Source organism: Oryctolagus cuniculus, chromosome 6 (genome assembly GCF_051225735.1).
Source record: "Oryctolagus cuniculus isolate XC-2025 breed Fujian yellow rabbit chromosome 6, ASM5122573v1, whole genome shotgun sequence".
Taxonomy (NCBI): Eukaryota; Metazoa; Chordata; class Mammalia; order Lagomorpha; family Leporidae; genus Oryctolagus; species Oryctolagus cuniculus.
Genome location: NC_142872.1, coordinates 2961356 through 2987632, shown reverse-complemented (window position 1 = coordinate 2987632; position 26277 = coordinate 2961356). Strand labels below are relative to the sequence as shown.

At 54.2% G+C, this 26277-nt stretch overlaps 1 long non-coding RNA gene across 2 annotated transcripts; it reads left to right on the top strand.

Moving 5' to 3' along the window:
* Positions 1 to 3657: 3657 nt before the first annotated feature.
* LOC127486807 (uncharacterized) lies at positions 3658 to 9073 on the top strand. Of its 2 annotated transcripts, none has more exons than XR_011389409.2 (3): positions 3658 to 3832; positions 4213 to 4332; positions 6933 to 7100. It is a non-coding gene; the product is annotated as an uncharacterized LOC127486807 (long non-coding RNA). The 2 variants fall into 2 exon arrangements; XR_016234997.1 differs by lacking the exon at positions 6933 to 7100 and adding an exon at positions 8933 to 9073 and having other exon boundaries at positions 3675 to 3832.
* The last annotated feature ends 17204 nt before the right edge of the window (positions 9074 to 26277 follow it).

Here is a 26277-nt window from a genome sequence, read left to right as displayed (position 1 = left end):
TCTTTTTTTTTTTTTTTTCATCTAAAATGGCTTGCTCCAAGGAATGGGGCAGTTGCAAGACCTCGAGTGGATGTTTTGGTTCAACTTCTACAAGTGGCCAACAGCCCCAACACCCTGAGTCTGTGAAGCGCATTGGCTGTGGAAGCCGTCACTTGCTCTTGGGTCAGTACACTGAGTGCAGACATGTCCACCTGCCCAAGGTGAGGCCGTGTCCCATAGCCAGGCCAGGGCTGGTGGGGGGGCTGGGTGCTGGCCTTGTTTCTCTCTCTGGACAGTGAGTGGGGAGACCCACAGGTTCCCGGTGCAGCCCTCATTGCGTGTCCCTGGCTTTAATCCCCTCAGTCCTGTCCCTCCACCAGGCCCTGTGCAGCTGTGCAGGAGCCCAGGGCTCAGGAGAGGGGGCTGTGGCAGGGGTAAGCAGTGTTCGTGGAGCCCCAAGTGACTGATGGCTGCAGGCCGTGTGCCTTCCCAGTCATAACCGCGCTTCAGAGGTGGGTGGTGGTGCAAATCCTGTGTGAAGAATGGGGGTCTATTACAGGCCTACACCTTGTACAGCCGGGCACTGAGCCAAGAGAGGCGTGCACTGAGCCCGGGACAGGTGCACTAGCCAGGGATGGTCCCTCACCTTGTACAGCTTTGCACTGAGCCAGGATCAGGAACTCACCTTTTACAGCTTTAAACTGAGCCAGGGACAGGTGCACTGAGCCAGGGACAGGCAGGTACCACGTGCAGCCGGACACTGAGACAGGACAGGTGCAAACCTTCTATAGCTGGGCACTGAGCCTGACACAGGTGCACTGAGCCCAGGACAGACCCATGAGTTGTACAGGGTGTACTGAGCCTGGGTCAGGCACCTTGTACAGCCGGGCCCTAAGCTGGGACAGGCAAACACGTTGTACAGCTGGACAATGAGCCCGGGACAGGCCAACCCCTTGTACAGCTGGACACTGAGCCAGGACAGGCAGGCACCTTGTACAGCCGGGCACTGCTGCAAGCTTGTGTGTCAGGCGCGCACATTTACTCCTTGATGTGGCCGGGTCGGGAGTCTCAGGCACCGTAACTGCACTGTAGCCGGATCTTATGTTGCTGAGCTGGAGGAATGAGCCCCTGAATGGAAGTTTCCAGAGGAAACCCAGCAGCATGTGGGCAGGCTGCATGTCGGCCATGGGACCTTCTGTGAGTTCTGGGCCTGGACCCTGCTGCAGGCGGGATTCCTCCTCTGGACGTTCCGCCCCACCCTGCACCCTCTCCGTGTATCTCTGAAATGGGGTAGACTCCCCCGACCACCACGTCTGGACTCTGCTGGACAAGCCCACTCCCCACCGTGGCTCCAGGCTCACCCCCAGGCGGACTCTGACCCACTGAGTGCTGGCTTGCTGTGGCCAATCCTCTGCAGGACAGCAGGCTGTGGGAATGGGGTCAGGTGCCCGAGGCTCTGTGGGGGAAGGGTGACCACGGGGCCTCCCTGGCCTGTGTTCTGGGTCGGGGGGCCGCCATCATCATCTGCACTGTTCCCAGGCCCTCTGGGGAGGGGGTCCAGGCTGCCAGAGTCCTCAGTGTCCCTGGTGACCAGTGGCCCCGGGGCCACACCTGGGAGCAGCTCCACGTGCCTCTATTGAAAGGTCACCTTGGGAAGCCCTGGTGGAACAGGACGGGAGTCCAGGAGAGAGAAACTCTCAGCAGCTCTCTGTAGTGCCTGGTGTTGTGTTCAGGGAGCAAGAGCTCGGGCCCAGAGAGCACAGGACGGGGTGGGCCAGGCACTGACAGGTGCAGAGCCGGACTCCCTGCTGGTCTGGGGCGCGTTTGTGTTGAGCCCAGTGATGACCCCTGAGCCTGTCCTTCAGTCCCGCCTCCTGGGGCTGTCAGCTCCACAGTGGGCTTGTGGGACCCCGGGGAGGGCAGGAACCCTGAACAGAGAGGCGAGGACTCCTGCCCCAGGGGACCGGACCCGTTCTGGAGCTGGGTTCTGAGTTCCAGCCTGCCCCTGTGGGTGCCACTGGGACCCTCCCATGTTTCTCTCCTGTACCTGGGGCTGCTCTGGGAGGCCTGAACTGGCTGTGGGACCGCTTCCTGGGCCACAGCACACAGTGGGTGCTGCCAGCCTCACACCTGCCCCCTGGCCTATTGGCCACAGTTGGCCTTGACGAGTGTTGCTGGAATCCCTCTGCTCTCAGGTCTCCGAGGGCACAGGACACAGCTGGCAAAGGGTTAAGCTGCCCATGTCCCTGCTGTCGGGCAGGGCACAGTCTGGATGCGAGAGGCCCCTCCCCAGAAGGCAGCGCCCTTTCTGACTGTGGCCACTGGCTATATAAAGTCCTCACACCCCTGTACCTCCACAGACTCACCTGGCCCGGGAGTGTCTCTGGCTAGATCAGCAGGTGGGGTCTGCAGGGCTGGGGCTGAGCCTGGGGGAAGCTGAGACCCAGGATGGGCACCCAGGGCCGGCTCAGGTCCTGTCCGGCTGTGCCCAGACTGGTCATTCTCATGGCTTGTGTTCTGGCCTGTGCTCTGCTTTTACCAACTCAGGAGAGTGGGAACTGGAGGGGCGGGAGGGTGTGGGCTGGGGCGTGCTTTGTTGTCATTAACTGTGCATGTGTGCCACTTGTGTGTTCCATCTGTGTGTGCTATCCATATGTGCCACGTGTGCTGCCCATTTGTGGTATGTGTGTGGATGGATGTAGCATGTGTGGATATGACATGTAGTGTCGATGAACTTAACCTTGAATAGCTCTGTGGTGCTGTGGTCTTAGTTCTTGGGGTAAATGGGTAACGAGGCAGAGCACTGCAGGGCCGGCCGCCTGCTCTCCCCGCTGCTCTGATGCCCAGGCCGCTTGAGTGGGGCCTGGGACCCAGCTGTGCAGGCACCTGTGACCTGGCCTGGATCTGGCAGCTGCCCTCTGCTGGAGACGGTGTGGGGTCCCAGTGAGGGGCCTGGGCCAGATCTTGGAGTGTCTTCGTGATGCTCCTCGGGTTTGATTTCTGCCCTGATGCTCATAACAGTTCCTGCCTGCTCCTGTGGGTGAATTACATAAGGTATCACATGCAGGGTGGTTGACAGAGGGGGTGAGCGTCGAGTGGTGACAGGAGGTGGTGGGGGTCGGGTGGATGAACGGAGGTGGTAGATGGGTTAATGACAGGAGGTAGTGAGCATTCGGTGAATGAAAAGAAGTGGTGGGCATCGGGTGGATGACAAGGGGTGGGGGTCGGGTGGGTGACAGGAAGGGTGGGCGTCGGGTGGGTGACAGGAGGGGGTGGACAGGTGGGTGACAGGAGGTGGTGGGTGTCGGGTGGGTGACAGGAGGTGTGGATGTTGGGTGGGTGACAGTTCGGGTGGGCGTCGGGTGGGTGACAGGAGAGGGAGGAGAGGTGGGTGTCAGGAGGGGGTGGGTGTCTCGTGTTGGAAGCAGTCAGGGCTCAGGAGGTGGGTGCCTGTGGTGGTGGGGACAGAGCTGCTGAGTGCCGAGTGAGTGCAGTGGGGAGATCCCAGCTGAAGACAGACCCTGAGGACAGGGCCAGGGAGTCAGTCGCCTGCCCACGTCACACCTGAGTGGCTCCACGGGCCGTGCCCCGGCTGGGTCTCACACGGGCGCGATGCCTCTGTAGCTGTGGAGGCCGGGAGCTCCCGGCGCACGTGAGAGCAGGGTGGATGGGTGTCGGGCTCTGTGCTCCTGTCTGCACCCCTGAGGGCGACAGGCCCCCGCCAGCCCCGGCTGCCTCCCCTGTCCCTCCAGGCTCCAGGCTCGCGGCCCCGCCCTCAGGAGGCTCAGCTCCAGCACCATGAAGGGCATCCTGGTCCTCGGTCTCCTCGCAGCGCTCGCTGTGGCCCCCGGAGGTGAGAGAAGCTGTGGGGGCCGAGTGCAGGAGACAGGAGGGGGTGGGCATCGGGGGGATGACAGAGGGGGTGGGGGTTGGGGAGATGACAGGAGGGGGTGGGTGTCGGGTGGATGGCAGCAGTTGGTGGGTGTCGCCAGGACCTTGCCTGGGTGCCCGGCCCTTTCAGGCAGTGGCCCGTGGAGTGCGCGAGGCTCCTCTGTGCTCCCTGCCTTCGGAGCGGCCCCGACTGTGGGATGGTGAACAGATGGGCAGCTCCTTGTCTTGTGGGTCTTGGGGGTCCCCAGAAGGCGGGGACGTCATCCTCTTTCCCCCTGAGGTGGGCGTGGTCTCTGCTCTGTGTCACCAGATGGAGCCACGTGGGCTCTTTTGTCTCTGCAGGGTCCCTGGACTGTCCGCAGTGCTCTTCATTTGATGCCCCCTGTGACAGCAGCGTTGTCTCTCCATGTCCTGATGACACCTATACCAGCTGCATCGCTTCCTGTGCCGGCTGGCCTTCAGGTCAGCCTGGGCTGAGTGCCCCCCCACCCTGGGACTGGCCCCGGCAGGGCTGGAGAGGGCGGCCAGGCTGGGAGGGAGGCCTGAGATGAGGCCGAGCTGGGCCAGGGCAGGGGGTCGTGGAGCAGCTCCTGGCCAAGGGGAGACGGGTCAGTCAGGGATCATTCTGGAGCCTTCTCGGGGCTGTGGAAGCAAAGGTGGCTCAGGCGGCCGCTCTTCCCGGGCCTGCATCGCCCTGTTCCACCGCCTCACCGGGGGGGCAGCTCCTGCCTGGTGAGTTCCTCCACACTTCTCACCTCGGACATTTCCACACCAGACAACAGCGGGCAGAAGAGCGCAGGGACTGTGCGTGCCCCTTGTCCATGTCAGCAATGACCGACACTGTTACTTTACTGTAATGTGTTAAAGTAAACATGTACATGATCTGAAATCCATGCATAATTTTTTCAGATTACACAATTTTCATAAACTTTAGAAGACCCATTGTTGCAAGGATTTAAATTTTTTCTGCATTGAAGTAACTAATCTTTTAATTCCATTTCTCAATGCGTTTTGTGAAGTGCCCTCGTGTGCATGTGTGTATGTCTGTGTGTCTGTGTGTGTGGTCATTTTCCCTATAGATACTTCACTTTACTTATACTTTCCCTATAGATACTTAAAAGCTCTGATAAGAGCTTTTAAATAGACATAACTAATATTCCGTTATCATAGCTAAGACATTAACTGTAACACTGTCATTTTTCTAACCCTTGGACCATCTTAAGACTCTGGGTTGTTTGAAAGATACAGTGATGCTGTGATTAATATGCAGGCTAGGTCTCCGCATTGCCATTTGCTGTTGGGATTGATTTTTATAACAGCTCCTGTTCCATTCTTGGTTCCGTCCCAGGATGTGTGGCAGAAATGGGTGCATCCGTCCGCAGCTGCCCTGCTCTGGCTTTGGCTGGTTGCATCCTGTGCTGTCATTCAGTTGTTCTCCTGTTCTTGGTGTTTCTACCCACTGGCCCAGGGCCGTCAGCGGTACTGTCTGTAACCATGGAAACATCTACATCAGTGCCATCCTGTACAGTGTCCACGTGCGGCTCCTGAGCGTTGCTGCAATGCTGCTACTATGACCGAGGAACTTAATTTTATATTTTAGTTTGATTCATCTAAATTTACTTTTTTTTTTAAAAAAAGGACTTATTTATTTGAAAGGCAGAATTACAGAGAGGGAGTGAGAGACAGAGAGAGAGAGACATTCCATCCATCTGCTGGTTCACTCCCCAAATGTTTGAAACTGCTGGGGCTGGGCCAGGCCAAAGCCAGGAGCCAGGAGCTGCACTTGGGTCTCCCCCGTGGGTGCAAGGGCCCAAGCGCTCTCCCATGTGAGTTAGCAGGGAGCTGGATTGGAAGTGGAGCAGCCAGGACATGGACTGGTGCCCGCATGGATGCCGGCATTGCAAGCAGCGGCTTAACCAGCTGTGTCACAGTGCTGGTCCCTAGCTTTACTTTTTTTTAAAAGATTTTTTATTTATTTATTTGACAGAGTTACAGACAGTGAGAGGGAGAGACAGAGAGAAAGGTCTTGCTTCTGTTGATTCACCGCCCAAATGGCCATCACGTCCAGGGCTACGCCAAATCAAATCCAGGAGCCAGGTGCTTCTCCTGGTCTCCCATGGGGTGCAGGCGCCCAAGCACTTGGGCCATCCTCCACTTCCTCCCAGGGCCACAACAGAGAGCTGGACTGGAAGAGGAGTAAACAGTACTAGAAACCCGGCACCCATATTGGATTCCGGCACTGCAGGCGGAGGATTAGCCCAGTGAGCCACAGCGCCGGCCCTAGGTTTACATTTAAGTGGGTATTTATGGCTAGTGGGCACCAATCTGGACAGTTCTGGCCCAGGAGCTTGGCTGGGTCTGGGTCCAGTTTTCAGGCAGAAGCACATGGGTTTGCAGACAAGGTGCAGCGAATTGGCTTGATTATTCTCATTTTTAAAAAAATTATGTATTTATTTATTTCAAAGTCAGAGTTACACAGAGAGAAGAAAGAGAGAGAAAGAAAGGGGGGGAAGAGAGACAGAGGGAGAGAGAGAGAGTCTTTCATCCATGATTCACTCCCCAATTCACCGCAATGGCGGCAGCTGGGCTGATCTGAAGCCAGGAGCCAGGAGCTTCTTCTGGGTCTCCCATATGGGTACAGGGGCCCAAGGACCTGGGCCATCTTCTACTGCTTTCTCAGGCCATAGCAGAGAGCTGAATATGAAGTGAAGTGGCTGAGACTTGTACTGGTGCCCATAGGGGATGCTGGCATTGCAGCCAGCGGCTTTTCTCCTTATGCCACAGTGCCAGCTGGGAGGTCTCCAGGCGGTCACTTGGACTGCCCACTTGTAGGCCCGCCCTCTCCTGGGTCTGGCCTGCATTTCTGCTGCTCCCCTGCTGCACAGGTGTGGCTGATGGAGCAGCAGCTTTCTCTTCCCAGGAACCCTCGCCGCTGCGTCCAAACCTGCACTGCGCTGAGGGGAGCGTGTGTGCGCTGGCCAGAAGCCGCTGCTCTTCAGGGTCCCAGGTCCCCACGGCCTCTCCTCCCCAGGGACTAACAGTCTGTGTTTGTCTTTGTGTAGCCTCACCTCCGACACGTTTCTATGACAAGGCCTGCTCCACAATCGACTGCTCACTGTTGCCTACGCCTGTGGGCTTTTATGTCCGGGGAGCTGCTGGGCAAACAGCCTGGTTGTCAAGCCAGTGCTGCAATGGAGAACCCTGCAGTTGTACCAGCTGCCTCCCCCCAGGTGGGTGCCAGCGCCATGGTCCCCTTGCTGGGCCACCTGTGCTCCCTGCCCTTGGGGGCCACCTGCAGGCCAGGCCCTCCTGTCACATCTGAATGACACTCACACCTGATTGACAGAGGGGCATGAGAACTGCAGGGCAGGCAGCACTGCCAGCAGGGACAGACAGGGAGGCTGTGGGGGGGATGTATTTAGTATTCATGTATTTTCATTTTATCTCAGGCGACACAGAGCCAGAGAGAGGTCTTCCATTTGCCTGTTCACGCCCACATTCCCCAACAGCAGAGGCGGGGCCAGGCCAGGCAGGACTGGGAGCATCTAGGTCTCCCCGTGGTGGTGCAGGAGGAATTCTAGTCCTTGAGTCGTCACTGGCTGCTCCACGCTGCTCCTCAGCAGGAACTGGAGTCAGGGTGCAGCAGGACTCAGGGGGGTGCAGGCGCTGCGTTAGGGATCAGGCGCCCCCAGAGGGGTCTCCCTGCTGTGCCCACGCCTCCCCTGGGAGCAGCACCTGGCGCTCCCCAGCAGTTCTCAGACTTCGGGATCCCAGGGCCCTGTTAGGACTCAGGTCTCCCACATTACTGAGGAGTCCAGAGAACTCTGGTTTACGTGGACTCCTCCTGTCAATATTTACTATCTGGGAAATTCCAGCTAAGGAAGTTTATAAACCTGCATTAGTTCACCCAAAATAGCAAGCAGCACCTTACCCATCAGCATGTACTTGACAGATAAACACAGCAGTGAGGAGTGTGGCGTTGTCACATGCGAGACGGCTGGAGGCTCACACGTGTGTGCATTCCCGTGTGGACAACCCCACCCTGTGTTTGTGAGGGAGAGAGAACGAGGCACAGGCAGTGTGGTGCTGGCCAGAAGTGGTTAACTCAGCACCCCCGGAAGAGCCCAGGGCTCGGGGTTCCTGAACCCCCGTGTGAGAACCGCTGCTCGTGAACAAAGCCCTGTTTTTGCTTTGTGTTCTGAAAATATTTTTATTTATGTATTTGAAAAAGTTACAGAGAGGGGCTGGCTCTGTGGCTTTGTGAGTTAACGCCCTGGCCTGAATTGCCAGCTTCCCATATGGGTGCCGGTTCGAGACCCAGCTGCTCCACTTCTGATCCAGCTCTCTGCTATGGCCTATGAAGGCAGTGGGGGATGGCCCAAGTCCTTGGGCCCCTGTACCCTCATGGAAGACCTGGAGGAAGCTCCTGGCTCCTGGCTTCTCTCGCTGTGTAACTCTGACTTTCAAATAAAAAAATAAATCTTAAAAAAAAAGAAAGAAAAAGTTTAGAGAGCGCGGATAGGGGGGAGGCGGGCAGAGAGGGATAGATCTTACAACCGCTGGTTCACTCCTCAAATCGCTGCAATGGCTGGAGCTGCACCGATCTGAAGCCAGGAGCCAGGAGCTTCTTCCAGGTCTCCCACGTGGGTGCAGGGGCCCAAGCACCTGGGTCATCCTCCACTGCCTTCCCAGCCATAGCAGAGAGCTGGATCAGAAGAGGAGCAGCCGGGACTCATATGAGATGCTGGCACTGCAGGCAGCAGCCCTACGTGCTACCCTACAGTGCCTGCACCCCGAAACCCTGTGTTTTAAAAATGAGGTATATTTATCTTCTCCTGATTGCAAACAGATTTAGTAACAGTCACACATTAGTACAACAGTCGGGACAGGCTGGGCCCACCTTTCTCTTCTCAGCCTGTACTCCACATGCTCAGAGACTGAGCAGGCTGTCGGGGCAGACCTGGGGGTCTGGGTCATCAGTGGTGACCAGGGTGGTGTGGAGGCCGGGATGCAGTTGCTCCATCCTGACAGCACGGTGGTGATAAGGCCTCTTCCCTTGCAGACGTTCCGACTGAAGGGATCGGCGACACACAGTGCCCTGGTTGCATAGGGGTTAACGACACCTCCTGTGAGGAGAGTTTCGTGAGGTGTAACCCAGATGAACGGTGCGTCGATGGGCTTGCAGAAGTTCTGCCTGGTATGTCTTGGGGATCAGTTCCTCTGGGGGTCCTGAGATGCAGGTTCACAGAGAGGTGGGGGAGGCGGCCTGACACGGGAACGGGGCCGGGATGCCTGTGAGCGGGAGAGAGGCTCCAGTGCTGTCTCAGGGCTGCCTTCTCAGGGCAGGGCTGCTTCCCCTGCTGCTGGCCCAGGGCCTCCACCTGTGCTGGCTGTCAGTCACCAGGCTGCTTCATTCCACAGGTGGGGGTGGGTGGCCTCTGCACACCTGCACTCTTCTACCTGTCACACTTGGCGCAGTGCTAACTTAGCGGGCGGGGTCCCCTGGTGGAAAGTGTCACATTCGGCTTCCAAATCCAACAGTCATCCTTGCCAACTAAAGCAATGGGTTCTGCCGCTCTACACAGCCGACCAGGTCCCACAGCTGCAGGCCAAGACCCCCATGGATGGGTCCCTGGCAGGGGCAGGTCCTGCAGAGCTCAGAGCCTTGCAGGTCTGCTCCTCACCAGCAGGGGGCGCAGGCTTCCCCAGGGCCATGTGGGCATCAGGCATGGATGTTAATTGCAGTCCTGGATTTCTTAGTGGTCTGTCCGGCTGGCCTCAGCGTCACCAGGTCCTCAGTGTGCACAGGGCCTCTCTCCAGCTGGACTCTGGGGTCTGGACAGTGGACGAGGACCCACAGCTGCCCCCAGGTGTCACACAGAGCAGCCCCCATCCCCAGCTCCTCAAGTATTTCTGGAATACTGGGAATCCCCGTGGGCATGGCTCTTTGTGCTTTAACCTCCCTGGGATGTCTACACTGCTGTGGGTTTTACCTCCAGGTCTGGGAGCCGGGCAGTGTGGGGACTTAGTGCATCCTGTCCCTGTGTCCTCTGCTGCAGGGACCTGGGAGGTTTTTCCTTGTAGCCCTCGACTTGTGTCAAGGCCATCAAATGTGAACTTTTTTTACTTGTTTTTGCCCAGGGTCACTTTTTAAAAAATGCAGCAGAGAAGTGCACAGGTCCACTTCTTCTTTAAAAAAAAAAGAGATTTATTTATTTATTTTAATAGCACAGTTATACAGAGAGAGGAGGGGCAGAGAGAGAGGGGTCTTCTATCTGCTGATTCACTCACCAATTGGCCACCCCTGCTGGAGCTGAGCTGATCCGAAGCCAGGTGCCAGGCACTTCTTTTTGTCTCCCATGCGGATGCAGGGGCCCAAGGACTTGGGCCATCTTCTACTGTTTTCCCAGCCCTAATAGAGAGCTGGGTTGGAAGTGGAGCAGCCGGGTCTTGAGCTGGCACCCACATGGGATGCTGGTACTGCAGGTGGCGGCTTTACCGGCTATATAACAGCCTCGGTCCCTTGTCTTCCTAACACACTAGCCCGGCCCCCAGTGCCCAGCCTGTCGGTCAAGGGCAGGAGCCGCCCTGCCAGGTTCTGGTGCTCCCCCCCCCCTGCCCCGGGCTGGCACTCCCCTCCCTTCCCCGGCCCCCGCACTTGCTCTGTCTGCATGCGGTTATCACATCCCTTCTGGCTGCTTTTGCTTTTGCTCAGGGGAAACTGAGGCAGGTAGCACTCAGGTCCAGAGAGGAGTGGGGTCTGGCCCGGCCTGGATGAGGAGGACCCAGGCCCGGTCCTCCTGGGTGGGGCAGGGGTGCCTGCCTGTCTACCTTGGGTCGGCCGCACCTGTCTGTCACCGCCCGATGGCTGACCTGGAGAGGCAGGCGAGTTCCGAGCCCCGCGGCCCTGGCCGTGCACATGGCTGGGTGCTGGTGCCGCCCGCTGGGCCGTGGAGCTCAGGTGCCCCTGCTTCTAGCGTCCGGAAACACGCAGAACTTCACGCTGCGGGTCAAAGGCTGCTCCGACATCACCGACGACCTTTGCGGGCTCCTGGCGACGCCGAACATCCAGATAGGGAACATCGTCTTCCGGCAGCTCATCTGCAGCGACCCCGACCCGATCCCCGGTAACCTGAACTCGGGCGCGGCCCTGGCAGCCGCCCCCTGAGCCATTACCGCAGGCGTGGCGCTGGGGCGGCTATGGATGCTCAGAGCCGGCCCGCCCTGGCCCCGCCCCTCGCGCCCGGCCCCGCCCCCACCCCCTCCCCTAGCTCCGCCCTGTCCCCGCCCCCACCCCTCCAGAGTGGCGGTCAAGCTACACTTACCAGGGTCTTGCCCACTTCTGCCTGTGTCCCGCGGGCCTGGCAGCGGGGAACGAAGGAGCCGGCGGGCGTGAGGAGCAGGGGCGCCGCGTGCACGGGTGCGGCCTCGAGGGAACTGGTTCTCCGCCTGAAGAGCCAAAGTGACTCCTTTAAAAAAAATAAAAGAAAAAGCAGCCTCCGTTTCCTGCAGCAGACCCAAGTCCTTGTAAAAGCAGGCATCCAGGCATTCCGGAGACATCAAAGCTGACCAGGGACAGCTCAGCAGACCACGGGCAGCTCATAGAGGTTACAAACGAGGTACCTCCCTGACCCTAGGCCAAACGGAGACCCCACCACCATACCCCCGGCCCGTTCAGCTGAGAGCAACCCCGGGCAGCCCCGTCCAGTCACCAAAGCCCCGTGCTGTAAGCCCCCGCTGATGTAACCCTTGGGTTTTCCTTTAAAAGCGCTCCCAGACAAAGGCTGGGCCTTCCTCTGACCTCCGCTGCATGGCTGGTCAGACGAAGTCCCTGCCGCGCTTGTACTTCCAAATAAACCTTGCTTTTGCATTTCTGTGTGATCGGGTCCTGGTAGCTTCTTGGGGATCCACTTATCTGGACATAGTACGCCATAAATAAAAGCCGGGGGGCAACCTGGCATGGCTGTCGTCCTGCTCTTCTGGTCGTGGTCACCTCTGCGTGTCCACCCTGGACCGCCCACAGCCCAGCTCCCAGCTCCCGTAGCCACACTGTGTCTGGGCATCCCAGGTGCCGCTTCGTGGGAGTTCCAGGACCCGCTCTAGGTCTAAGTCTACAGGCAGCTGGGCCCCTGATGACCCTCAGTGGGGCACCCTGCGGGAGTGTCCGCACATGGCAGGGGCCTGGTGACCCGTTCCTGAAGGGTCAGGAGCCTTGGCCACATTTTTTACCATATCACTCTTCTCTTAAAAATAATAGCTCTTGCAGAAGGGGAGATAGAGAGGAGGAGAAAGAGAGAGAGGGAGGAACCTTTTGTCTGCTGGTTTAGTCCCCACATGTCCACAGCAGCCAGGGCTGGGCGAGGCGTAAGCTGGGAGCCCAGAGTTTCATCCAGGTCTCCCACATGGCTGCAGGGGCTCAAACGCCTGGGCCATCCCCCACTGCTTTCCCAGGTGCATGAGCAGGGAGCTGGATTGGAAGTGGAGCAGCCAGGACTAGAACAGTGTGCATGCGGGGTGCTGGTGCTGTAGGCAGTGGGTCTACCTGCTATGGCACAGCGCCGGCCCTGAGGTTCTGATTTAACAAACAGAGCTTGGTTAGAAGAAGGCGCAGGGTGGACGTCCACGCCTGTGAGTTGGCCTCTGCCCCCGCAGCGCCTCCCATCCCAGGGCCCCCGGGGGAGGGTCGTGTGTGGAGCCTGGGGGCCAGGCCAGGGGAAGGGCTGTCCCTCGTGCTCACAGGGCGCTGGCCAGGGCTCAGCACCGTATCCTGGGAGGAGGAAACTCATCCCTGGGGGGCTCCACAGGCCCTGCCGTGGAGACAGTGTGGCCAGGGGTCAGGTCGAATCCCAGCCCCAGAGCCTTGGCCCACTTGTGGGACAGGTGTGGTCAGCATCCGGCCCCAGAAGGTTGTGAGGGTGTCAGCCGGTCTCCCTGGGAGGCGCTCAGCTGCCCCTGTGCCCCACCCCCACACCTGCCCCCTTGCTCCTGTTCCTGCTGGCAGCTCCCACCCTATTCACCTCCCTTTTCTGGCCCTCGCCTGCAGAGGTGGGCTGACCTCTGCTGGGGCCCCTGCTTCTCAGCCCATCTCTCCAACGGTACTGCTACCTGAGTGGGGGAGGGGTCCTGGCCACGTTTTGCAGTCTAGAAACTCCCAGGCTGGGCTTAGGCAGGGTTGGGGACCCTGGTCCAGGCAGGAGAGGCGGTGAGCTGGGACACAGTTCTCTGAGCTGGAGAAGGCACACGTTGGATCCCGTGGTTCCAGGGAACAGGTGCCCCGAACCCTCCTGGGAGTGAGTTCATGGAGGTCAGGTGCAGGCTCCAGTCCAGGAGGAGGGGGATGGCGGCCAGTGTGGCCCCTGGTGCCGGTGGCTCTCGGTGGATCACTCCCAGAGGCAGGTTTTTTTTTCTTTCTGGTCAGAGGAGGGGAGGTCTGCTTCCCGACCCCTCAAAGCTGTCTGTGTTCATGGAGCCACACGTGAGGTCAGCACGACCATGTCCTCAAACCGTCATCAGGTGTGGGGAAACACCCCAGGTCCCTCCCCCCACTCTCTCCTGCCCCCGCCTCTCCCCTCCCAGCCTCTGCTGGCAGCAGTGAGAGCAAGGGTGGCGTGGGGCTCCCCAACCCTCGCTGTCCACGCTGGCCCCACGCCTGGAGACAGGAGTCCCACGTGAGGGAAACGGGCTGGTGGCTTTGGGCAGCACGGAGCGGGGATGCTCTCTGCAGAGACTCGCACAGTCTCCCATTCTCCTGGCCCTGCACAAAACCCCTGTTCCCACAGACTGGGCCTGGTAGGGACACCGTGCACTGCCCTGTTGTGGAGACATTCGCCAGGAAGGGTGGGTCCGTGAGAGGGACAGGGAGCTGAGGCAGGCGCATCAGGTCAGGCCCCACCCCCGTGTGACTTGGGTGGAGCAGTGTCCCGTGGGAGGCTGGCTTTGGTCCGTGCTTTCCTCTCCCAGCTCCTTCTCCCTGTACCCCAGCTCAGCATGCTGGGGCCTGCACAGGTGGGGGCCTGCCAAGGGTGGGAGCAGAGGTGCTACATCCCCCCGCCCCAGGAAAGGCCTGGAGGGAGAGTGGGCCTGGGCCCTCTGCTTCCCTGGTTGGGATCAGTGTGGTGGCGGCCCCTCCCTCCCCATCGGAGTTCCTGATTCAGAACCTCTTAGCCCTGGGGGTGGGGGGGTCTGTGGGCTTCAGGGTGGGATGAGGGACGTCACAGGGCCAGGAGGAACTCAGTCTCTCTGTGAGCGAAGTGGCCTGGGAGCCTGGACTTGGCCATGCTTCCTCCTCCAGGGATGGCCTTGGGTGCCCGTCACCGTGAGACCTTGGTCCTGCTGCTGCTGGGAGTGGACCCCGCTGCCCATCTTCCTGCCTTCAGGACTTCCTCTGGTTCTTTGTTTACTTGGACTCTGGGGGTCTCATTTGCATCCACCCAACCCCCTATCTCCAACTTTCACATTTTTTTCCCTGTGAACCGTTTAAAATAAAACTGCATTTGGTCTTTTTCGTTGTTGGCATTGAGAAGTTTCTTTCTTTTTATTTCTGCCATAATATCAATAAGTAGCTTTCTGCTGGACACACCAGATTCTTCCTGTCTGGGTATTGATTTAAGTTCCTGTGGAGGACCAGATAAAGGATTCTCTGCCCGTGCCCCACATGGCTACTTCTTGGAGCCATTCCTAGGCCAGACTCATGAATCCCGGGTGGGGCTCTGCTGGGGCTCCCAGGCCTCCCTGTGCGGATGGTGATATCTGCATTTTACAGGCCGGCCTCTTTCCTGATGCCCTGCCACACCCTGCACTACCTTGTATGTTTGACGTCTGCTGATCTGATTGGTGAGAAGTAGTGTTTTAGTGGTGTTAATTTGCATTTCTCTAATTATGGAGTTGGAACATTTGTCTTATGTTTAAGGGAAACTATATATATACATATAAAATCAATCTATTGATAATCTCTTTGTGTCTCCTTCCTACATTTGTTCTGTGGGAGTTTGGTTCTTTACCCCTCATTGAGAAAACATTTATATTTAATTGGGGAAGCCAATATTGTAATACTCTCACCAGGGGTGAGATTCTATGTTTACCAAAACATCATAATATTTTATCTCGCTCAGGTTTTATAACACAATTGAGATAGGAAGTTAAGTAAATACTCATACTATCAGGGCTCGTGAGGGTTAACAGAACTAATGCACATTTGTAAGCCCCACAGCTGAGAAGCCAGTCATCATGAACAGACGTGGACAGGTGCGTGCTGCGGCCTGGTGACTGCTCCGTGTAGGTTTGCAGTTGAAGGTCTGGCATTTCCTGCCTCAGGTTATGTTGATGGCTTCACTTTGTGTAATTTAACTTTTCCTCACTCTGTATTGATTTGGAAAGATAGAAAAGTTTGTGGAAAATGGAATTAAAAGATAAGTAAGGGAGCAGCTCTGTGGCGCAGTGTGTTAACGCCCTGGCCTGAAGCGCCGGAATCCCATATGGGCACCGGTTAGAGACCCAGCTGCTCCACTTCCAATCCAGCTGTGCTGTGGCTTGGGAAAGCAGTAGAAGATGGCCCAAGTCCTTGGGCCCCTGCACCTGCGTGGGAGACCTGGAAGAAGCTTCAGGCTCCTGGCTTTAGATCGCCCAGCTCCTGCCATTGCTACCAATTGGGGAGTGAACCATCAGATGGAAGACCTCTCTCTCTGTCTCTCTTTCTCTGCCTCTCCTCTCTCTGTGTAATTCTGACTTTCAAATAAAGAAATCAATCTTAAAAAAAAAAAAGGCAAGTTGAGGGGTCAGTATTTGGCTTAGCACATATCCCTGGAATGCCGAGACCCCATATGCTTGCCAGCTAGAGTCCTAGCTGCTCCTCTGATGATCCAGTGCCCTGTTAATATGCTCAGGGAAAACACCAGAAGCTGGCCCAAGTGCTTGTGCTTCTGTACCCACGTGGGAGACCTGGAAGAAGCTCCTGGCTCCTGGCTTCAGCCTGGCCCAGCCCAGCCATTGTGGCCATTTAGGGAGTGAAATCAGTGGATGGAAGATGCCCCTCTCTCTATGTCTCTCCCTCTATCCCTGTAACTCTGCCTTTCAAGAAAATAAAAATAAATATGTTTTTTAAAAATAGGTACATTTGTTTTGTTGCAAAACTTTTTTGAAATCCATGAACAGGGACTGGCACTGGGCGAAGCAGGTAAAGTGGCCGCCTGCAGTGCCGGCATCCCATATAGGCGCCAGCTTGAGTCCTGGCTGCCCCACTTTCCACCCAGCTCTCTGCTGTGCCCTGGGAAAGCAGTAGAAGATGGCCCAAGTCCTTGGGCCCCTGCACCCACGTGGGAGACCTGGAAGAAGCTCCTGGCTCTTGGCTTCAGATCCGTTCGTTGTGGCCATCTGGGGAGCAAACCAGCAGATGGAAGATCTCTCTCTCATTGCTTCTGCCTCTCTGTAATTCAGCCTTTCAAATAAATAAATAATATTTTTTAAAAGATTTCTTGAAATCTTTACTTAATGCATACTAAACTGATCCTCTGTAAAAAAAAAAAAAAAAAAGAAATTATCAACTCCCAACTTGACTCTCACTGGGATTAAACATGACAATAGGTCTGATCTGATTTCATCATCATTTAAAAAAATCATCTATTATTTTTCACTTTATGTTTCTGTGTGGGAGCAAACTGTTGAAATCCTTACTTAATGTATACTAAGCTGATCTTCTGTATATTAAGATAATCGAAAATGAATCTTGATGTGAATGGAAGGGGAGAGGGAGTGGGAAAGGGGAGGGTTGTGGGTGGGAGGGACGGTATGGGGGGGAAGCCATTGTAATCCATAAATCGTACTTTGGAAATTTATATTCATTAAATAAAAGTTAAAAAAAGATTTCTTTATTTATTTATTTGAATGTCAGAGTTGCACAGAGAGCAGGAGAGGTAGAGACAGAAAGATTGAGAGAGATCTTCCATCTGCTGGTTCACACCCCAAATGGCTGAAACAGCTAGAGCTGCACCAATCTGAATCCAGGAGCCAGGAGATTCTTCTGGGTCTCTGACATGGGGTGCAGGGGCCCTAGGACTTGGGCCAACTTCCACCAGTTTTCCAGGCCATGGCAGAGAGCTGGATCAGAAGTCCCAGAACAACCGGGACTTGAACCAGTGCCCATATGGGATGCCAGCACGGCAGGCCGGGGCTTTAACATGCTGGGCCACAGCGCCAGCCCCTGAAGTCCCTTCTAATGTGAGTTTGTCACCTGATCTCTGCTGCTTCTCCCAGGTGCATCAGCAGGAAGCTGGCTGGGAAGTGGAGCAGCCAGGACCTGAACTGGCACTGGGATACGAGGCTCCAGCATGTAGGAGGCAGCTTTCCATGGCTTCACCGAACACTGGCCCCTGCTCTTCTTTTTCAATATTGTTTTGTTCTTCAAGGTCTCTTGAGGTTTCCTATGAATCTTAGAAAGGTCTATCTGTGTGAAAGATGCAACTTTTAATTGGGTCACAATTGTATCATTTCTGGGTCATACTGGATGGTGTTGCTCTTAACAATATTGTCTTCTAATTCATGAGCCTGGGTGTCTTTCCCTTTGTGTTCTCTCTAATCACATCAGCACCGTTGTTTTCAGAGTGCAGTGTTTTCCCTCATTGGTTAAGTGTATCGCCCAGAGTCTATGCCTTTAGATGCCATAATGGAGTTGATTCTCAATTTCTAATCAGAGTGTTCATTGTCAGGGTGTTATTATTCCTGATATAATTGTAAACTAGATCACTTTTATTGTAAACTAGATCACTTTTACTGTCAGACTGTCATTAGTGTTTTGTAAACGACAGTTTCCTGTGTTGATCCTGAACCCTGCAGTTTTGCTGAGCCCTGAGTGGTTAGTGGAGTTTCCTCTACGTCAGGTCACGCCCTCTGTGTACAGATCTGTTGCTCCTCCCTTGCAAGCTGGATGCCTGAATTCTCTGTCTCCCTCTCATTGCTGCAGCCAGGACTTCCAGCCCAGGGCACCCTCGAGTGGAAGTGGCCAGAGTGGCCTGAGGTGCCGTGAGCTCTGGCCTGAGCAGGGTCACTGCATTTTGTGTCTGAACGACCTTGAGTCATTGTTTGTCCCTGAGTGTCCTCTGTGTTTCTACCCATTGGCACAACTGCTCTCTGCTCAAACACTGGCCTCTAGGAATGGTATCATGAATTTATCACTCAGTGTTCACATGAGTGCTGGGATGGTGTGTTCTATTCCCATATCCCCCTGAGATAAGGGTGATTAACCTGGCTTGTTCTGGCTTCTGGAATTAACTTGGCTTTGTAATGAACTCCCAGCAGATGTGGCTTTTGCCTTTGTAATCTCACCCCTGAGTCAATGAAGGCCACATGATTTGGAGAGCACATGCCCCCACCTCCCTCCCCACCCCTCTGTGCCCTGAGACTTCGGCGTCTTCTGTAACTCGCTGTGCCGCTGTCCCGAGGATCACAGCCTCCTTGGTACTGAGAGCTTCCGTGTGTCTCCAGTGTGCGGTGTTACCTGTGGGTGTCTGTGAGGCCCCACAAAACACACCAGGCACTGGGTTAAGGGAAAGGTTTGTTGTCAGGTGGGGGAAGCCCAATGGGTGGGGGGAGGGTGAGAGAATAAGAGAGGGGGAGGTGGAGAGATCCAGAGAGAACACGCGTTTGAGCAGCAGGTCCTACTATACCTTTGTGGGTGTGGGGGGCAGGGAAATAGGAGCAGCAAATCCCACTGGAGTGGGTGTGACCCTGACACCTGTGGTTGGGCCATCTGGTCACCTGGCTTCTAGCAAAGGCAGCAGGGTCAGAGCCTGGGATGGTGTCCAGGATGTACATCTGGCACAGATAAGACCTGCCCCATTTTATTAACATTTTCCATAAATGTCTTTTATTGGTTTGGTGAAGGTCATTTTTTAAAAAAGTTTATTTATTTATTTTAGAATCGTAGTTACACAGAGACAGAAGGAGAGGCAGAGAGAGAGACAGAGATACAGAGAGATCCTCTAACCACCTGTTCACTCCCCAAATGGCTGCAATGGCTGGAGCTGTGCCAATCTGAAGCCAGGAGCCAGGAGCTTTTTCTGGGTCTCCCACACGGGTGCAGGGGCACAAGGACTTGGGCCACCTTCCACCAATTTCCCAGGCCGTGGCAGAGAGCTGGGTCAGAAATGGAGCAGCTGGAACTTGAGCTGTCTTCCATATGAGATGCCAGCACTGCAGGCCGGGGTTTTAACCCGCTGTGCCATAGAAGTTTTTAATTTTAACGAAGTCTGACATCTCTTCTCCCTTCCTACTTTCTTCTCTCCTCCTCTCTGTTTGATTTGGTCAGGTCAGTAGTAATATCCTCGTTTTTATTCATTATCTTGGTAATTTGAATATACTTTCCTCTTTTTCTGTCAGTATAGCTAAAGGTTTTTTTTTTTCCTCAAAGGGCGAATTATTAGTTTAGTATATTTTCTGCATTCTGTATAGTTTTACTAAGCACCATTTGTTTAACTTATACCTTAATTTCTGTTGTGTACTGCCTCCTGTTTGCTTTAGGATTAGTTTGCTCTTCTTTTTCCCATTTTTCCTTTTCAAGGTTTATTTATTTATTTATTTTTTTCAGATAGAGTTAGAGAGAGAGAGAGAGAGAGAGAAGGAGAGAAAGGTCTTCCTTCTGTTGTCCCCCCCGCCCAAATTGCTGTGACGCCTGGAGCTATGCCAATCGAAGCCAGGAGCCAGTTACCTCCTCCTGGTCTCCCATGTGGATGCAGGGGCCCGAGTACTTTAGACCAACCTCCACTGCCCTCCTGGACCACAGCAGAGAGCCGGACTGGAGGAGGAACAACCGGGCCTAGAATCCGACGCCCATATGGGGTGCCGGCACCACAGGTGAGGGTTAACCAAGTGAGCCATGGTGCTGGCCCTATTTATTTATTTATTTAAAAGGCTGGATGGGAACGAGAGCAGCAGCTGGGTCTCGAACCAGCGCCCATTTGGGATGCCAGTGTGGCCGGTGATGGCCTAACCTGCTGCACCACAAAGCTGGCCCCAATCCATGGAAGTTTTGAGACATCTTGTATGCATGGCTTTCATTTTTCCCTGCCAAACTAAACTTTCTCTCTCTCTCTCTCTGTCCCTCTCTCTCTCTGTCTCTGTCTCTCTTTCTCTTTGTCTCTCTGTCTCCCTCTCTCTCTCTCTGTCTCTCTCACTGTCTCTGTCTCTGTCTAGCGTCTTTCTCTATCTGTCTCTGTCTCTCTGTCTCTCTGTCTCTCCCTTATTTACTGTTAAACCAGAGTACTTTTATTTGTAGAGTTCTCAAGTCGAAAGTTACAAACAAGGCCGGCGCCGCGGCTCACTAGGCTAATCCTCTGCCTTGCGGCGCCGGCACACCAGGTTCTAGTCCTGATTGGGGCGCCGGATTCTGTCCCGGTTGCCCCTCTTCCAGGCCAGCTCTCTGCTGTGGCCAGGGAGTGCAGTGGAGGATGGCCCAAGTGCTTGGGCCCTGCATCCCATGGGAGACCAGGAGAAGTAACTGGCTCCTGCCATCGGATCAGTGCGGTGCGCCGGCCACAGCGCGCTGGCTGTGGCGGCAATTGGAGGGTGAACCAATGGGAAAGGAAGACCTTTCTCTCTGTCTATCTCTCTCACTGTCCACTCTGCCTGTCAAAAAAAAGAAAAAAGAAAAAAAGAACGTCACAAAACAGTTTCCCATCCGGATTAGCAGAAAACCCAGACCGTCTGCTGAGTAGACCCTCCTCTGAGGGGATCTGTCTCTCCCTATTTAGGTGCTCAGTGGTGAGGCCCACCACCTACAGAGGGCTCATCCCTTCCAGAAGACATCATCATGGAAACATCTAGAATCAGGTCTGACCAAATGTCTGGGTGTCCCGGCCCAGCCAAGTCAACACATGGACTCAACCATTGAGGGGTCTGTCCACTTCCGCACATTTATTGGGCACCAAGTCTGCGTATTTGTTGATCTCTAGGTTTATGACCTGTGGTTGAAGAACGCACTGAGCTTTCCAGCGTGTCCTGGCCCACGCTCTGCCTGGAGGCTCCCGCACTCGTGAGCAGGTGTGCTCTACGGATGCTGGCTGGGGGGCTCTGTGTGCATCTGGAGACAGCTGGCTCTGGAGTTCTGGCCCCAGCGCCCTTGTGGCCTCTGGACAGGTTCTGCTGTGGACACTGGGGCCTCAGGGGCTCTGCTGCCAGTGAGTTGTCCCTTTCCCCTCATTGTTGTCAGCTTTCGCTCGTGTGGGGGAGGCACGTGTCTTGTTATCACTGCTGCTGACACTTTCACAGTTGCAGAGTGTTCCTGCACATCTTTTTCCCTCTAAGTTCCTCTATCTGACATTAGGATAGCCATTCCACCCCATTTATGGTTCCTACTGGCATGAAATATTTTTTTTCTAATCTTCCTGTTGTTAAACTATTTGTATATTTTAATTTGATGTGTTTCTCCTGTGGACAGCATCTGGTTGGATGTGTTTAATGAGGGTTTGTTTAAGCTGTTGGCATCAGTGTTGTTATTGGTACAGTTGGTGGGTGCATGGAGGAAGGGAGCCCTGGGCCTCTGCTACAGGTGGCCGTGGGGAGCGAGAATGCCGGCTGCCAGCCCCCACCCCACCCCTGGTGGACCCCGAAGCCTTCTGTGGGAGCTGGGGAGGGGAGTCCCTGTTCTCAGCGGGCCCAGCTGGAGTTGCGTTTTCCTCGTGCGGAACTTCAGGAGGGACGAATGGCTTGTAGGTCAAACGCTGCTCTTACTGGTTCAAACATATTTTTTGTGTGTGTGCATGTATGTTTAGAGATTCATACTTTTTTTTCGATTTATTTATTCATTTGAAAGTCGGAGTTACACACAGAGAGAAGGAGAGGCAGAGAGAGAGAGAGAAAGAGAGAGAGAGAGAAATCTTGCTTCTGCTGGCTCACTCCCCAATGGACCTCAATGGCTGGAGTTGTGCCAGTTCGAAGCCAGGAGCCACAAACTTCCTCCAGGTTTCCCACACAGGTGCAGTGGCCCAAGGACCTGGACCATCTTCCACTGCTTTCTCAGGCCATAGCAGAGAGCTGGATCAGAAGTGGAGCAGCCGGGACTTGAACCGGCGCCCGTATGGGATGCCAGCACTGCAGTTAGCAGCTTTACCTGCTATGCCACAGTGCTGGCCCCTCTAACAGATTTTTTGGCTATTTCTTCATTTGCTGTGTGTCCATAGTAAATTTCAGCAATCTTTGTTTGGCGTTTTTGTTTGCTTTTCTAAATAAATTTCACCAGTTACACTTCTGTCATGGGGGAATGTGTGCAGAGCCCTGCTAGTCCGGCCCTTCCAGGGTAGAACTGGCTGCTACAGGATTGGCTTCCTTGGGGACAAAACGCCGAGCACGGGTGATTTATCTGTACTCGTCCTGTGACTGTTTCAAGCACATTTGAGCCTGCGAAGCAGTTTCTTGGCCTCACACAGGCTGCATCAGAGCAGCTTGCCCAATCCCAGGGATTGTGTTTGACTCAGAAACAGACCTGAACTTGGCCTGAGGTCTCAGAGGAGCTGACGCTGACAGAGTCCACACCTGCAGTGAGGCTGACTCTGGATTAGCCCCCGGGGACAAGAAGCAGGAGGACTTTGGTCCAAGCCACACAGCTTGTAAGAACCCGGAATGGAAACAGGCTTTATTCCATGAGCCCTCATTCCCAGAAACACCGATCCAGGCCCCTGCAGTCCTGCCTGTGGGCAACTCCACACACAGCAGAGGCCAGCCTGGGAGCAGACACGGGAGCCCCTCCTGCACCGTCTGTCTCAGCCGCCTTACACTCAGTCTTCTCTCAGCCCTGCTGGGTCTCACATTCTCCCGTCCTTACGACAGGGAACGAAGTGCGTGTCTCAGTGGCTCCTGAGCACATACTCGGAGCTCTGATGGGATTTCCAAGGCTTCTGAGGAGCGAGCACTGAAGAACAACCCAGAGAAGCAACACTCCCGACTGCAGGCGCGGTCCCGGGCTCTGAGCACCCGTCTCGCCCGCCGGCGGAAAACCTGGCCTGGCTGTCACAGGGGAGCAGGAGGACAGGCGAGGCCACACCTTTCTTCTGCTTCTCCACCTCCCCTTGCTCTTCCCGGTTCTCCTCCCTCTGACTCCCTGCTGTCCTGTCTCTGTGCTCCCCTTCCCACCCCCAGGGAAACGCCACCATGTCCAATGGGCACTGAGCCTCAACCCCGAGTTTCCTGCCTCTGCTCCCAGCACACTTCCGTGTGCTTCCTTGGTACTTTTAACTAAAATCTCTTTACTTGTTTTCTATAGTTTTTACTTAACTGCACGGGGTTCGGGGCATCTCCATGCCCGTGCCTGCTGGAAAGGCATGGACACTCCTTTGTCAGATAAATGAGCGCATTTCAGATCCCTGGGGGAGAGGGACAGGAGGGAGGGCGCAGGCCTTGGGCTCTGTCTCACACGGAGGTGCTCTCTTAGCCTTTTGAGGAATCTCCACCTTGTTTTTCACAAAGGCCCTGTTCACAGGGTACAGTCTGATCTGCACACCCTTCCAGCAATTAGATTGTTTTTTTTAAAAAACAAAAGTTTATTTATTTATTTGAGAGATAGTGTGACAGACAGATGGAGAGAGATAGAGGTCTTCCATCCACTGGTTCACTCCCCAATGGCCACAGTGGCCAGAGGTCAGACGAAACAAAGTCAGGAGCCAGGAGTTCTTTCCAGATCTCGCACATGGGTGCAGGGGCCCAAGCACTTGGGCCATCTTCTACTGCTTTCCCAGGCCACAGCGAGAGCTGGATTGGAAGAGGAGTGGCCAGGGACACAAACTGGTGCTCATATGGGATGCTGGTGCCACAGGCAGGAAAGGCTTAGCCTACTGTGCCATAGTACTGGCCCCTAGCCATCCTTTTTAAGATTATTTATTTGAAAGGCAGAGTGCAATAGACACACACATGTATACACTCACGCACACACAGACACGGACGCAGAGGGAGAGATCTTCTATCCACTGGTTCACTCCACTAATGCCACAGTAGCCAGGGCCATCTGGGTCTCCCACGTGGGTGGCAGGACCCAAGCACCTGGGTCATCCTCATTGCTTTCCTAGGCCATCAGCAGGGAGCTGGATCCTAACTGAACAGCTGGGGCTCAGCTAGTGCTGCACCGTGGGTGCCCACATTGCAAGCAGAGGCTTAGCCTGCCGTGCCATCACACTGGCCGGAGAATGGCCATCCTGAACTGCGGTTTTGACCTGCCTTTCCCTGATACCGCTCGGTGCAGCCTCGGCAGGTCCAGGGGGTCCCGAGGAGGGGAGGCGTTGGTGAAGAAAGAGACGAGGAGACACGGTGTAGGGAGCAAGGGGAGGCCTCGTTCTGCTGCTCATCTCATAGCTTTGCTTTACACTCTCTGTACACATAGTTCGCATTAAGCTTTCTTCCTCCTAAGCCTCCATTCTCTCTGAGAAAGAACGCATCACAAGCGTTCTACGTGTCCAAGCAGGGGTGTGACGCCCTAGCCTTTGTCAGAACGGCAGTGCTGTCCACCCATCCACTTGCTGTGATATTAACTACACACCTACCGTTCTCATCACACACTCCTGGGTGAGGCGGGGGGCTGTGGGAGCCACTCCTCATCACTCAGGGTCCTCATGGCATTGTGCTCTGGACAAATTTTAGGAGATTCCCTCTTATTTTTCCAGTAACCTCCTGTAACTCATTTTTTTTTTCACAAGGAACAACAAATTCACGTACATGGATGTCCCTGATTCCCACACCAAACCCAATGACTACATCATTTTTTTTATTTATTTATTTTTATTTAGTAAATATAAATTTCCAAAGTACAGTTTATGTATTACAATGGCTCCCCCCCCAATAATTTCCCTCCCACTCGCACCCCTCCCATCTCCCGCTCCCTCTCCCATTCCATTCACATTGTTTCATTTTCAATTATCTTTATATACAGAAGATCGATTTAGTATATATTAAGTAAAGATTTCATCAGTTTGCACCCATACAGAAACACAAAGTGTAAAATACTGTTTCAGTACTAGTTATAGCATTGCTTCACATTGGACAACACATTAAGGACAGATCCCACATGAGAATTAAGTACACAGTGACTCCTGTTGTTGACTTAACAATTTGACACTCTTGTTTATGGCGTCAGTAATCTCCCTAGGCTCTAGTCATGAGTTGCCAAGGCTATGGAAGCCTTTTGAGTTCGCTGACTTCGATCTTATTCCGACAGGGTCATAGTCAAAGTGGAAGTCCTCTCCTCCCTTCAGAGAAAGGTACCTCCTTCTTTGATGGCCCCGTTCTTTCCACTGGGATCTCACTTGCAGAGATCTTTCATTTAGGTCTTTTTTTTTTTTCCAGAGTGTCTTGGCTTTCTATGCCTAAAATACGCTCATGGGCTCTTCAGCCATATCTGAATGCCTTAAGGGCTGATTCTGAGGCCAGAGTACTGTTTAGGACATCTGCCATTCTATGAGTCTGCTGTGTATCCTGCTTGCCATGATGGATCGTTCTCTCCCTTTTTGATTCTATCAGTTAGTATTAGCAGACACTAGTCTTGTTTGTGTGATCCCTTTGACTCTTAGACCTATCAGTGTGATCAATTGTGAACTGAAATTGATCACTTGGACTAGTGAGATGGCATTGGTACATGCCACCTTGATGGGATTGTATTGGAATCCCCTGGCATGTTTCTAACTCCACTCTTTGGGGCAAGTCCGATTGAGCATGTCCTAAATTGTACATCTCCTCCCTCTCTTATTCCCACTCTTATATTTAACAGGGATCACGTTTCAGTTAAAATTTAAACACCTAAGAATAATTGTGTGTTAATTACAGAGTTCAACCAATAGCACTAGAACAAAACAAAAAAAATACTAAAATGGATAAAGTATTACATTGTACATCAACAGTCAGGACAAGAGCTGATCAAGTTAGTGTTTCTCATAGTGTCCATTTCACTTCAACAGGTTTCCCCTTTGGTGCTCAGTTAGTTGTTGCCGATCAGGGAGAACATATGATATTTGTCCCTTTGGGACTGGCTTAATTCACTCAGCATGATTTTTTCCAGATTCCTCCATGTTGTTGCAAATGACCGGATTTCATTGTTTTTGACTGCTGTATAGTATTCTATAGAGTACATGTCCCATAATTTCTTTATCCAGTCTACTGTTGATGGGCATTTGGGTTGGTTCCAGGTCTTAGCTATTGTGAATTGAGCTGCAATAAACATTAATGTGCAGACAGCTTTCTGGTTGCCAATTTAATTTCCTTTGGGTAAATTCCAAGGAGTGGGATGGCTGGGTTGCATGGTAGGGTTATATTCAGGTTTGTGAGGAATCTCCAGACTGACTTCCATAGTGGCTTAACCAGTTTGCATTCCCACCAACAGTGGGTTAGTGTCCCTTTTTCCCCACATCCTCGCCAGCATCTATTGTTGGTAGATTTCTGAAT